This window comes from Anomaloglossus baeobatrachus, chromosome 7 (genome assembly GCF_048569485.1).
Source record: "Anomaloglossus baeobatrachus isolate aAnoBae1 chromosome 7, aAnoBae1.hap1, whole genome shotgun sequence".
NCBI lineage: Eukaryota > Metazoa > Chordata > Amphibia > Anura > Aromobatidae > Anomaloglossus > Anomaloglossus baeobatrachus.
The window spans coordinates 152719256-152732514 of record NC_134359.1 but is presented as its reverse complement, the minus strand read 5'-3'; the positions used below and the strand labels follow the sequence as shown (position 1 = coordinate 152732514).

At 46.2% G+C, this 13259-nt stretch overlaps 1 protein-coding gene across 3 annotated transcripts in view; it reads right to left on the bottom strand.

Moving 5' to 3' along the window:
• The window catches only part of INPP1 (inositol polyphosphate-1-phosphatase), a 130512-nt gene that overhangs the window by 75462 nt on the left and 41791 nt on the right, over nt 1–13259 (bottom strand). The gene's annotated exons all lie outside the window — the stretch shown is intronic.

Below are 13259 nucleotides of genomic sequence, written 5' to 3'. Positions count from 1 at the left end.
CCCCTTTTAATGTATTTTCTAAAAACACCAAAAATTGCTTTATTGAATAACAGTGGGGTGGAATTGATAAAAACTTAAAACTGCTGTGCTATATCTTGAAGCAGTTAGTTGCACAAAGTACATCATCACATTACTAGTTTTCAGCTGTATCTTCTATTCAATTTTTCATCACTTCTTATCCCTTATGCTTTTCGCAACAGTGCAAATATTATCGGCTCTGTGCAACCCCAGCAATCAGTTAACTCTAAAGGGGTTAAATAGCCAGCACCTTATGAGTACATTTACGTGCCTACTCGGACAAATAGTACGGCATTCGGTTCACTCGTTACTTTGCAAGTTTTTGCCCATTGACTTGCATTGCACAAGCTATTCGGAATGAATACGTGAGTATTAGACAGTATTCGTTAGGAGTATAGCGAGTACAAATAGTTACCCTGTTTCCCCGAAAATAAGACACTGTCTTCTATTGTTTTTTGCCCTGAAAAAAGCGCTAGGTCTTATTTTCGGGGGCGGGGGGGGGGGGGGGGGGGGGGGAGTCTTATTCTCGAGAGGACATGGTTGGGGGTAAGTTTACCCCCCACGAAAAGCAGACCCCCCCCCCCATCCCAGGATCGTCATACTTACCAGCCCAGGGCGTCTGTATGGCTCCCAGATCCTCCTGTGATCTCCCAGCAGGTACGCTGCATGCCTCCCCTGCGTCTGGCCGACATCAGATTTCACACACACACACACACACACACACACACACCACTTCTCCCTGTGATCTCCCTGCAGCTGTGCTCCCCTGCGTCTGGCTCGACACTCACACATCAGAACAGTCACATATCAGACAGCAAACACACACACACCACTTCTCCCTGTGCAGATCCGATCGCATGCATACATACACACACACACACCAGACAGCACACACGCACACATCCGATCGCATACACACACTCACGATATCGCACATAAGCGCTCACACACTCAACATCCGGAGATACCACATGATTCCGGCCATGTGATCCTCGGCAGCTCCTGGAAGATCACTGCACGCACAGTATTGCCGCCGAGAAGCATGCGATATCGCTGGATGTTGGGAGTGTGTGGATGCGATCTGATTGTGTGTGTGTGTGTGTGTGTGTGTGTGTGTGTGTGTGTGTGTGTGTGTGTGTGTGTGTGTTCCGCTGCAGAACCTTGATGCGCTCACCTGCTCCCGGTCTTCTTTCTTCTGTCTTCTCTCTTCTGGGGATGCCCGCTGTCTATAATGAAGTGTCCTGCAGTGTCTTTAACTCTTTCACTGCTGCATTACACTTCATTATTGACCGCGGCTAGGTCTTATTTTCAGGGGATGTCTTATATTACAGCTTCCCTGAAAACTCCTGGGAGGTCTTATTTTCGGGGGAGGTCTTATTTTCGGGGAAACACGGTAGGTACTCGCTCAACTCTGCTTATAACCCATTCCAATCACCTTTATGATCATGTGAATGGGGTTCCTACAACTGCTTTACATCCTCATAGGTTCCCCTGCATGCCTTTCAAAAATTGTTTTACACACATAGTCTCATGCTGCATGTAAATTTTCCGGTCCGGTCAGATAGGTGAATCCAGATTGCCCTCCCTGGCTACTTTAAACGCCGCTTCTTCTAGCTATATGGAAGTGGATAGCGTCTAAGTCATGCACACGGGGGGGGGGGGGCGTGTCCTGGCTATGAAGGAGTGAGGACGTTTTTGTCTCAGCTCCTGCCACCGGACTACACTACTGACGATTAAACCAGCCCAAGAGCCTGGAAGAAAAGGATATGCAGCGGAGGAGAAGGGAAAGCTCCCAGGGGCCCAGCAGCAGAGCGTCACGGACAGAGAAGGGAATCAGAGGCTTCATTACCGGGCTGAAGCAGAGGACAGCACCGCAGACATCTTCCAAGATGGAGAGTCAGGGGAAGCCCCAGCAGCAGCAGAGACAGAAGGAGGAAATCACCCGGGCAGCGGAGGAGAGGCAGCCGATAACCCCAGACGTCCAGCCTGCAGGGTCTCAGGTACAGGGGAGCCCTGGAGCAGGGAGCATGGGTACAACCCCCACCATTGCTGATTGCAGACCTGCAGTGGGGAGGCCACAGGAGGGGGGAGAGGTGTCCTTACCCCTGTCACAGAAGGAGGACAATAATAAATCTCAAGCAGAGGCTATTAATGCTGCAAATGGGGAACAGGGCCCTGCTAGTGGAAATCTCCCATCTTCAGTGAGACACAGCCCGAGTCAAAGTGTGTATGATATGGAAATGCAAGCAGAGTTAGAGCCTGCCACAAGTACAATAAGATCACATGAACCAGGAGTGCTGACAGAACTTAATGAAATCTGGGCACACATCTCTTCTATGCCCACCAGAGAAGATATGGAGACATATATAGCAAGGCTGGAACAGGCATACCGCATAGAGCTGTCGGCCCTGAGGGGGGATGTGGAAAGAGTGGACACTCAGAACCAAATACAGGCGGCTAAAATACAAAATATAGAAGACACCACTCAGGCACAAGGGGCCATTTTGGATCAAAACTCCCGCCAAATACAGTTTATGGTGGAAGCAATGGACGATGCTGAAAACAGGGGCCGGAGAAACAATTTAAGGGTCCGGGGTTTACCAGAGTCTGTTGAACCTAAGGATCTCCAGAGAGCCCTCCAAGTGATGTTTAATGAGATCCTGGGTGAACCATCAAGCCAACCCCTTGAGCTAGACAGAGTGCATAGAGCGCTTGGCCCTAGACCTACACAGAATGACAGACCTCGAGATGTGATTTGCAGGGTCCACCGTTATGTCCTTAAAGATGCCATCCTGTTTAAGCTGCGCAGTGGAGTTTCACCAGCATACGAGGGGAGCCAAGTCCAGATTCTGCAGGACTTATCCCGTTTCACTTTACAAAGGAGGAGAGCACTGAAACCTCTCCTGGACATGCTCCGTTCGTATGAGTTTCAATACAGCTGGGGATTTCCCTTCCGCATGCCTGCAGGTCCGACACACGGGAAGAATGCATGTTCTTAGGAACCCGACTGATATACCATCGTTTGCTGCAGCCCTGGATATTCCGTTGGTGCCTATAGAGGAATGGCCGATGTTTCCAATGGGGGGAGGGGGTGCTGCCCCAGATGGTGATCGGATGCGTGGCCCTCGAAGAGAAAGAAGAGTAAGACCAGTCTGATGTTTAAGGAGTTATTGGTTTATAAACAAAAATTCATTTGGTTGTTTCTCAATATAATGTACCTCCCAGTTTTGCCATAATTTTTTTGCCAGGGGGATTGTGTCTGATTATGAGGGAGGGGGGTTCCCTCCCACCTTCCTGGAAGGGTGGGGCGGGGGGGCACCCCTTGACGGTGTATAAACACAATATTTTCTCTAGACCTTGTTTCCCCACATTATATAGGGCTCTGGCTGACAAACTAAGTTGAATAATTGCTTATTGTTAGTCCGCGGCAGGGGGCTCCTTTGTAGAAAGTTCCCTCCCTGATTGGGATAACAAGCCATGAAGGAGTGGCGTAGTCTCACTATCCCTAGGTTAGACAGTTTGGTATTCTCTTATACCTATACAGTTACTTTTAGTCTTTTTAGACCAGACGTTAGGGTCTTGTTGTGACCTTGCAGGTGGGAGGCACTCTGACCTACTTGCCTGTGGTTTCTACGGCTTTGTTGGTAGTTTCTTTTGTATTCTCGACCTTCTTATCTCTTCTCTTTTAGTTCCTCTCCTTTCCCTGCTCTTCCTATCCTACTTGCCTGCACATCTCTCTCTCTCTCCCTAATCCCCGAATCTATCCCTAGAGTCCCCACCGTTCCTCCGCATTGGAATGACGCAGATTAATTGGGGTTCACTAAATGTGAGGGGACTTAATGTCCCGCAAAAACGCTCCCAGATATTTTGACATGCACAAAAAAAAAAACAAAAGAGTCCATATACTATTGATCCAAGAAACATTTTAAAACGGGTCACCTCCCCATCTTTAGAGACAGATATTACACTAACTGGGTCCACAGTTCCAACCCAGAGTCAAAATCCAAGGGAGTGTCCATGGTCTTCCATTAGTCCCTGGTACACACAGTTCTAGATACATGGGTGGACATGGAGGGAAGATTTATATTCCTGAAAATTAATGTTAACTCATCCATTTTTACCATTGTCAATTGGTATCTACCGAATAGAGACCCGGCGACGACCTGCTCCTCTCTCCTGTCATCACTGGATGAATTCGCAGAAGGGACCGTGATCGTGGGCGGTGATTTAAACTTCACTTTGGACCCTAAGGTAGACAACATCGGGACATAACTTTCTCTCAATAAGGAAACTAACGAAGGTTAAACCTTGTATACAAAAACTCATAGTAGTGGACGCATGGAGAACACTACACCCAGTAGACTGTGACTACACATATTTTTCCCCGGCTCACTCTTCATACAGCCGCATAGACCTATTCCTTTTAAGTCAGAAGGCCCTGAACATGGAAGATACAGGCCTCTATAGGCAGTATCTCTTGGTCAGATCATGTCCCCATATTTTTGGGCCTCACTATCCCGGACGGGCCTGGGAGGCAGTGGTCTTGGCGGTTGAATGATAGTCTGCTGAGGGACCAGGGATGCTTGAAAGACCTGCAGAACACAATAGATGAATTCTTGGAGATACACTCTGGAGACACTACTACCCTACCTGTTCAATGGGAGACAGACACTCAAGTGTGTGTTGAGAGGGATTCTGATCAAACATGGGGCTAGGATTAAGAGGGAGAGAGCCCAAACCATTCTGTCTCTACTTCAGAATATTTCAGACCTAGAGAAGATCCATAAGCAGACATTATCCCCGGTGACACTGACAGAGCTAGTTAAAAAGAGAGAGGAACTTAAATCCATTCTGGACCGACAATACGAGCGCCACAGGAATAGACTAAAAAGATTTATGTATGAATATGCGGATAAATGTGGCAGACCACTAGCTAGGTTATTACATCCGAGGGGGCACCCCAGTCACATCCCTACGATCAAAAAAAAAAAAAAAAAAAAAAAAAAAAAAAAAAATCGGACGGCCTTTTGACTCAGAACCCAATCCACATAGCGGAGCAGTTTCAAAAATATTATAGTGACCTTTACATAAGGGGCAAATTTGGGGATATGCCACAAGAAGCTTTGGAGACTAAAATAAATGATTACATACTTAAAACAGCCCTGCCAACTATACCCAATACTGAGGTTGAAAACCTAGAAGCAGACTTTACAGAGACAGAAGTGGCATTTATTATCAGGGATTCTCCCTCAAGCAAAAGCCCAGGTCCAGACGGGTTTACCCCTAAGTTCTATAAAATTTTTCAGACTCAGTTATCCCCGTTCATGACCAAAGTATTTAACTCCATATCTGAAAACTCCCAGTGGGTAGCACAGTCTCTTGAAGCACACATATGTGTTATCCCCAAACCGGGAAAGGACCACTTGCTGGTTACAAATTACAGACCCATCTCACTGATTAATTTAGATTTGAAATTTTTCTCTAAAGCACTTGCCAACAGACTTGCCCTGTCCCTGCCTGGGATAATACATACGGACCAGGTGGGATTCGTAAAAGGCCGGGAGGCACGGGACAACACCAACAAATTGTTCCTCCTGATGGCTCGGTCGAAGGCTCAGTCTCTCCCCATGTGTTTACTTTCAGTGGACGCGGAGAAGGCCTTCGACCGGGTCAGTTGGAGCTTTATGGTGGCAGCCTTGAGACAGGTGGGTTTGGGTTAGAAATTTTTGGGTAGAATTGCATCCCTGTATACGAGACCCTCAGCAAAAATCAGGACAAATGGGTTTCTATCATCATCCTTTCTGGTCCACAATGGAACGAGACAGGGATGTCCACTGTCGCCCCTGTTATAGGTCATAGTCATGGAGCACCTTGCGGACGCCCTGAGAAACAACACAAGCATCCACGGGATAGTTTGGCAACTTAAGTAACTTCAAAGTAAATTTCTCCAAATCAGAGGCCATGAACGTGACTTTATCGGCAGAAGACCTTGCAAGAGTATCACAAAATTTCCCTTTTAAGTGGCAACCGTCAGTTTTAAAATATCTGGGAGTTATGGTACCTAGGGATCCAGCAAAAATTGTACATCACAATTTTTTTCCTCTTGTTAGAAAGGACAATCAAGGACTTAAAGAAATATGACAAAAAGAGATTGACGTGGTTTGGGCGTATAAACGCGATAAAAATGGATGTGTTACCGAGGTTCCTGTTCCTGTTTCAGACAATACCCATACAGCTACCGCTAAGTTACTTCTCCAAGATCCGGACAGCCTTGTCTGGGTTTGTCTGGGGGAACAGGAGACCCCGAACAGGAATTAAAACTCTGACCAGACACAAAAGTGACGGGGGGCGGGGCTCCCAAATTTTCAGTTATGTTACAAGGCAGCTATCCTAATGAGATTACTGGACTGGCATTTTCATAGGAATTCGAAACAATGGGTGGTGATCGAACAGGATATGCTGGGAACTCCCTTACATTTACTCCCATGGTTAGAGAAAGAAAGTAGGATCCAGATAGCGAAGGGAATGGAGTTCACGCGGACAGCGATGGGGGATGTGGGATGGAGAGATAAAAAAGGGATCTCTCTCTCAGGAGCAGGGCCCACTTACCGCCGTATTCGGTTATAAGTTCCCCCCAGGACTCCACTCCCATAGATTTGGGGGATTTACCCGGGCGGATGATACTCGTTTTGGTCACGTACTCCAGGGACACACCCTATCAACTTATACTTCCATGCAGGCCACAGGGAGAGCTATTTCCTGGATGGAATATATGCAGTTGAAATCTTTCCTCTCGTACCAGGACAGGGAGAGAAAAATGAGGAGCCCCCCCCACTCCTTTTGAGAAAGTATTTTTACAGGGGTCATCACCTGGACATGGCATCTCGCTCATTTATAAAATGCTGGACCAGAGAAATAGGGTGGATAAACCTCACTTTGTCTGTAGGTGGGGAAAGGAACTGGGACCCACAAGCTTTCCTTGGCGTGTGCCGCTCAAGAGAAAAGTTATAAAATTCTCACAAGGTGGTACCATTACCCGACTAAATTACATGCTATATTTCCCTCTGTGTCTGATGTGTGCTGGAGGTGTGGCACAGACACAGGTACAATGCTACACATATGGTGGAGCTGTACTAAGCTGCAACCCTTTTGGGACTCAGTGTTCTACCTGTACATAAAGATGAGCGGCGGTGAAATAGAAAAGTCCCCCCAGGCTGTCCTTCTTTCTATGCTCCCAGGAGCTATTACAACACATAAAAGGGACATGTTGCGATTTTGCCTGGCGATTTTGGAAACAGACTAGATGCCCTACGGTGCTGGATTGGTTGGAGGAGATGACAAACCTCCAGAGAATGGAGGAGCTGACAGCAGAACTAAATGGAAACACAAAAAAATCTACTACATGTTGGGGACCATGGATTATGTTCATGGAGTCCCCAGAGTTTGTGGAGAGTTTGGCGAGCTTTTTGAACTGAGAAACAGTGGGCAGTCTCATTCCTCCCCCCCTTTTTTTTTTTCTTTTCTTGCTCTCCCCCCTTCTCTCTAATAGTCTCTTCTTTATGCTTGTATCTTTCCTCTTCTTTCTTTCTTTTATGAGCATTAATCTGCATTTTTCTAGTTTCATTTTTTATATGAAAAGATTTATCAATAATTCAAAAGACAATAGACATACAATGAGAATGAGTATATTAGGATACGGGAAGTCAAAAGAAGTGGGAATTCTGACCTATAATTTATCAATGGTTATATGGTAATAGCGCAAAGATAATTTGAAGAATTCCAAGAAATTTAGTAATGTAATAATTTCTGGATGTTATCCCGGCATTGAAAAAATGATGTTTATGTATTGTAATTGCACAAATGATATGTTTGTATGTTGACAACAGTTTTATCAATAAATAAGTTTGAAATAAGTCATGCACACAGCGCTGGAAGTCTCACGCCTGCGCAGTGGAAACAGAGGCCTGCGCAGGGCAGCTACACCGGTGACATACAATTGAAGCTGGCGCATTACATGACTTCAAAGCTCAGTCTTGCAGGCTTCACTTTTAAAGATAACCGAACCCGTGGAAGTTCAGTTCGGCAGGCACAACTGGACTTCTGATAAAGTTCGGTTTGGGACCTGGACTTGACCTGAACTCCAATGGAAGGTACTTATTGAGCAGTTCGCCCACATGCAGCCCGAACTCCACCCATATGCAACCAGCCATAAATAGAACACTTCAGGGGATGTTTGTTTTTTTTCTGATCACGTTATTGCTACTCCCAGTGTGAGCCATTCAAACACTGGAAGTGGCTTGCAATAGGCTGAGTACTGAGCTTATTTGAGCACAGCGATGCTCGTGCGAGTGGTTTTCATATGTAAGGCATTCCAACTCTGTTTTTTGGATAAGTCTGTGTTCGGTAGGAACACCAAGCCTCGCGTTCACTCATCTCTATTTACTTGTACTTCACCAGTGAGGTAAGCCTGTGCAATGGAACCTGTGAGGATATAAAGGAGTTATTGGAACCCTAATCACATGATCTTAAAAAGTAATGTGCATAACTTCTTAGCAAAAAACCATGTTGACAATGTCTCTTTAACTAGATAAATTTATGTTGATAATTCCTGCACTCTAGTAATTAGAATGATTTACAAAACGTAAAACGTGCACTTTGCCTGACTTACATCATCTCTATGATGCCGAGGTCACCATTTTATTTTATTATGGTTTTGGAGTTCTCAGTATTAATCTGTACACACAGAATGCAATCTAGAAATCTAATGTCTGCTGGCTTCTTTCCTCTCTCTAGATTACTAACCTAAAATGGGAAAATTAAGATGCGGTTTCCATTGCAACGGCCTGAAAAAAGAAAAAAGTTTCCTGCATAAGGCTATGTGCCCACGCTGCGTTCTGTCCCTGCAGAAATTTCTGCAGCGATTTGAACAGCATATGTGCGCTTCATATCGCTGCAGAAACACCGCGTAATGAAAAGCTGATTTCATGCGCTCTGGATGCAGCCTCTCCCATAGACAGTGCGCGGGCTGCATCCAAATCGCACAAAAGTGACATGTTGCTTTTTAGAACGCAGCGATTTGGCAGCATGCAAATCGCTGCATTCTAAAACGCAATGTGCGCATGGATTATGCACAATCTTCATAGATTGTGCTGGGGACACGGGACCCATGCAGTTACGCTGCGGTGCAGATTGCAGCGTAACTGCACGCAATATGCACACATGGGCACAGAGCCTTAGTGTCCCATTACAGAACACAATGCCCACTATGATCACTGTATAGAGCTATTTTTGGGATAGAAAAACTGAACATTTGAGGTTTGCAACCCTAAACTGGGACAGCGCAAAATGTTTAATGGCAGTAATTTCCAGATATCTGCAACTAATGAACACTATTTGCCTCATATTGCTCGAATACAATTGACACACAAAAACACACACACACACACACACACACACACACACACACACACACTAGCAAAATACCCAGAATTTCACTCGCGGAAAAGTTACACGTTAAATTGTTGTGTACTGTGAGGCAATTCTCATTAATGATACCGTGTACCGGTTGTTGACAGCAATTGCCATAGCTACAAACTTTAGAGCAAGCTAACTGGTTGCTCCACTTTAGCGACTATATGGTTGCTGCTCCTTTAAGAGCGACTGAGCGCCACTTTAATTTTTTAACATACTTTAGGCAAAAACTTTGGCTTTGCATTCTGTTTTTTGAGGTCTGCATTGTTTATTCCCTTCACCACGACAGCACCACTAGAGAGATACAGTTAGGTCCAGAAATATTTGGACAGTGACACAAGTTTTGTTATTTTAGCGGTTTACAAAAACAAGTTCAGAAATACAATTATATATATATATAATATGGGCTGAAAGTGCACACTCCCAGCTGCAATATGAGAGTTTTCACATCCAAATCGGAGAAAGGGTTTAGGAATCATAGCTCTGTAATGCATAGCCTCCTCTTTTTCAAGGGACCAAAAGTAATTGGACAAGGGACTCTAAGGGCTGCAATTAACTCTGAAGGCGTCTCCCTCGTTAACCTGTAATCAATGAAGTAGTTAAAAGGTCTGGGGTTGATTACAGGTGTGTGGTTTTACATTTGGAAGCTGTTGCTGTGACCAGACAACATGCGGTCTAAGGAACTCTCAATTGAGGTGAAGCAGAACATCCTGAGGCTGAAAAAAAAGAAAAAATCCATCAGAGAGATAGCAGACATGCTTGGAGTAGCAAAATCAACAGTCGGGTACATTCTGAGAAAAAAGGAATTGACTGGTGAGCTTGGGAACTCAAAAAGGCCTGGGCGTCCACGGATGACAACAGTGGTGGATGATCGCCGCATACTTTCTTTGGTTAAGAAGAACCCGTTCACAACATCAACTGAAGTCCAGAACACTCTCAGTGAAGTAGGTGTATCTGTCTCTAAGTCAACAGTAAAGAGAAGACTCCATGAAAGTAAATACAAAGGGTTCACATCTAGATGCAAACCATTCATCAATTCCAAAAATAGACAGGCCAGAGATAAATTTGCTGAAAAACACCTCATGAAGCCAGCTCAGTTCTGGAAAAGTATTCTATGGACAGATGAGACAAAGATCAACCTGTACCAGAATGATCGGAAGAAAAAAGTTTGGAGAAGAAAGGGAACGGCACATGATCCAAGGCACACCACATCCTCTGTAAAACATGGTGGAGGCAACGTGATGGCATGGGCATGCATGGCTTTCAATGGCACTGGGTCACTTGTGTTTATTGATGACATAACAGCAGACAAGAGTAGCCGGATGAATTCTGAAGTGTACCGGGATATACTTTCAGCCCAGATTCAGCCAAATGCCGCAAAGTTGATCGGACGGCGCTTCATAGTACAGATGGACAATGACCCCAAGCATACAGCCAAAGCTACCCAGGAGTTCATGAGTGCAAAAAAGTGGAACATTCTGCAATGGCCAAGTCAATCACCAGATCTTAACCCAATTGAGCATACATTTTACTTGCTCAAATCCAGACTTAAGACGGAAAAACCCACAAACAAGCAAGACCTGAAGGCTGCGGCTGTAAAGGCCTGGCAAAGCATTAAGAAGGAGGAAACCCAGCATTTGGTGATGTCCATGGGTTCCAGACTTAAGGCAGTGATTGCCTCCAAAGGATTCGCAACAAAATATTGAAAATAAAAATATTTTGTTTGGGTTTGGTTTATTTGTCCAATTACTTTTGACCTCCTAAAATGTGGAGTGTTTGTAAAGAAATGTGTACAATTCCTACAATTTCTATCAGATATTTTTGTTCAAACCTTCAAATTAAACGTTACAATCTGCACTTGAATTCTGTTGTAGAGGTTTCATTTCAAATCCAATGTGGTGGCATGCAAAGCCCAACTCGCGAAAATTGTGTCACTGTCCAAATATTTCTGGACCTAACTGTAGGTCCGCCCCTCGTAGGACAGGAAACCCACTAAAGTAAAAGGGCGGCATCTCTCTACCGCATCAGTTTTGGTTTCCTGTCCCAGGATGGGAGACCCAGAAGAGCTGTTGCGCTGCCACAGTGAAGGCAGCAGATCCTACGGCTGCATGGAAATGGAGAATTGTGGGGCTCCATGGCCTCAGCCCTGGATGAGTCCTCTAGGGGTTTCTCCCCGGTGAGGGCAAGAGACGGGGCAAGCGCACTTGGCACAAGCGGCCCTGGTTCAGCGCCCGGCTTCCTCCCCGGATTTGCGTCCCTGCACGGCGCCCGGCGGCTGTTCCAGCAGGTGGTACGCTCTATTTCAGGAATCAGGAATCAACCGGAGGGAAGCTTACCTGTGAATAGACAAGCAGTCTTAGTTTGGCGCCCGACGGCTGTCCCTGCCAGAGCCGCAGTTTCCTCCCCGGATTTGTGTCCCTACCCGGCACTGCCCCTAGCAGGTAGTACGCGCGGCAGAGGCTTCCTCCCGCTTCAGGAAGTTAGCCGGAGGTGATGTCAGAACTAAGCGTCACCTCTGCGCATGCGCGGTGGGCGGCAATATGGCGCTGCCCACCGCTAACTGCCTCATAGGGATAAATGGATGGCTCATCCGGTCCCAGGTTGCTCTAGCCTGCTAATCCTCTAGCTATGATGGAGGAATCACAGGAAACATCCTGCAAGGGCGAAGAGAGCGAGCAGCGTGGGGAGCACAAAAAGCAGTCACCGAAGCGGTCGCTGCATCAAGGGAGTGGCGGAAGTGGTTCTAGTGGGGGTCGTCCTCCACAAAGGTCTACGGCCCGCAGGAGTCCGCAGAGGACCCCTTGTTCACCTGAACCAGATAAGCCTAGGAAGAAGTCAGCCAAGACCAAAGATAAGGAATGTCCCAGAGCCTCGTTGCCTTCTGACTACCAGAAGAGGTTATGAGGGACTTGCATTGAGAAGACTGTTGCAGAGGAGGCACCAGATCTCGCTAGCAGCCTGAAGGACGTCATCTGTGCGGAAGTTCGAGAATCCCTTAAGGGGTTTGTTTTTCCAGCCGTCCCTGCCACCTCAGTCAGATCTGTCCTGCAGGAATGGGAGTCAGGGGAGAAGTCTGCTTTTGATTCAGGTTCATCCTCTTCTTCTGTATCAACATCAGAGGAAGATGTGGGGGGGTAAGCCACGTTTTTCAACCACAGATGTCAATCATCTCCTTAAAGCAGTCAGGTCCACAATGGGCCTAGTGGAGACAAGGGGACTGGAATCTGTTGAGGACATGATGTTCCGGGGCCTCGAAAATAAGACGCCGTGCCTTTCCAGTTCATGACAAGGTGAAGAGACTGATTAAAGACCAGTGGGACAAGCCCGATAGGAGAGCTTACCCTCCGTCACTGTTCCGTAAAAAGTATCCTTTCCAGGAGGAAGATTCCTGTCTGTGTAACCATTATCCTAAAATTGATGTAGCCGTGGCTAAGACAGCGAATCAATCCTCCCTCCCATTTGAAGACATCGGGTCTTTGAAAGATCCGTTGGACCGGAAAGCAGACACCTATTTGTCTGCATTCTGTTTTTTGAGGTCTACATTCTCGTTCCCTGATGAAGACTTAACACCTCAGCAATCCAAATGTACGTTGGGCTCTCCCAAGGTCCTCTCTCCTGGATCAGCCGGTGACACCTGTCACTATACCATCACCGCTCCTAATCCCTTGTCATCACCTATTGGGTATGATATACGTTACCATAAGGACTCTGGCTATGGATTACCCAGATTCGCACTATGTGATTGAGATAGACTTTCTATGTTAGAATCA